The sequence below is a fragment of the Morone saxatilis genome, unplaced genomic scaffold (assembly GCF_004916995.1).
Source record: "Morone saxatilis isolate NCDOM2014 unplaced genomic scaffold, NCSU_SB_2.0 Contig24, whole genome shotgun sequence".
Classification (NCBI taxonomy): Eukaryota; Metazoa; Chordata; class Actinopteri; family Moronidae; genus Morone; species Morone saxatilis.
In genome coordinates this window covers 3,864,762-3,866,495 of record NW_023339807.1, presented here as the reverse complement: position 1 = coordinate 3,866,495, position 1,734 = coordinate 3,864,762, and positions in this window count along the sequence as shown.

Sequence of the window (1,734 nt, the reverse complement as noted above, 5' to 3'; positions counted from 1 at the left end):
TCATTTACAGTACTTGTATAAACCTGAAAAACAGAATGGGACGACAACATTTCATATAGTTTTTTTATTTTTCTGATATGCATTTACACGCATATAGTAAAGCAAATTACCAAACACATATACAAATACCTTATGCCATTCTGCACAAATTACAAATTATATCTGGCACTAGTGTTCAAATTAGGATCAAGAAACTGGAGTTTTGGTGAAGAATGAGAAACAGAACCCGGAGAGGAAGAACAGAAACAATGCGGGGAGGACTGCAGCATGTAGCCTTATCCACCGAACCAAACTTGAGTGTTCATTCAGTAACAGACCTGGGTCAAAATACCATTCAAGATGCTTTTACCTACCTGGTAGAGGTTCACCTGAGCCGGCTCAGTGGCCTCAATAAAGCTGACCACTGAGCAGTAAAGACAGGCCTAAGCAAACACTCCCAAATTAAAGTGTTGAAAACAGAATTTGACTTCAAGTCTGCTCAGCAGCACTGATTGGCAACACAAACAGGAATCACTGGACAAATCAATAGGGAAGGTAACCCAGAACAAACCCATGTATCCCTATTCACATTTGTGCATTGCAGAACATCAATGTCATAAGAAATACAGGTAACAGTGCAGGTGCCTCAGGCCATTCTGGGGCCTCGGTTATTTGCGTAGCATTTGTGAAGCATGTACAAAACAGCAGTCTGTATGTCTGTATGATCCTGGGTCTTGTCTTCATTCATCCCTGTGATGTAAAAAGGATGCACCATACTGTGTCTACAGGTGACAAGTCAAAGGTATAAGATCTAACAAGAGCCTGAGTGCTGTCTTTGGTAGGCAATTGAAAAGTCTTCATTTACCATGTCTACCACAGTATGTTCTGTATGTGAATGAGCATCCCTCCTACACAGACAGACATTCTGCAACCTATAATGAGTCGTTGTTTGGAGTCTTGAAGACACAGTGGAGAGAGAGAGAGAGAGACAGAGAACACAGAGAGAGAGAGAGCGAGTATGTGTTTCTATCTATAAATTATTTCTGACACACCTCTATTATCTATTATCTATTAGAGAGAGAGAGAGAGAGAGACAGAGAGAGAGAGAGAGAGAGAGCACAAGTACAATNNAGAACACAAACAGCTTCTTGAAAGGCACCATGAGTTAACAAAGAAAGATATCAAAGCTCTCTCTTACTCAGTGAGGCGAGGCCGTCAGCCTGAATAAATCACCTTTGAACAGGACAAAACATTTTCTTGATACAATTTCACAGAATTGACCAACCCATTGGTTAATGTTAATATAATGACTTTCAGCATTATCTCGACAACCGTGGCCTTCCAGAGACCTTCCTCAAGTCAAACAACACCCAACCACCCCCAACATAAATCACCGCAAAGCTCTCCACAGAACTTAACCAGGCCTGAGCTTCCAAAGTCATCTTGGCACTAAAAGCACACACCGAGGGTTTCAGCTACAGGTCTGAACTCAGTGGTTACCAAGCTGCTAAAAAGCCGTCAAGCACCGTCTCCGACAACAGTTGAGTGTGCATCCATCTAAAAGAGAATCTCAGCTGTGTTACAAGCTGATTTTAGTGCTAAAATGATGTTGAGCCCAGGCCTTACAATTATACATTAGAGGGTTCATCTCCAACAAAACATCCAGGGAAAAGACAAAAAAAAGTCTAATAATAAATACAGACAAGAACACAAAGGTTCCTCTGTTATTAATATGTTTGTTTTTTTTTGGGGGGG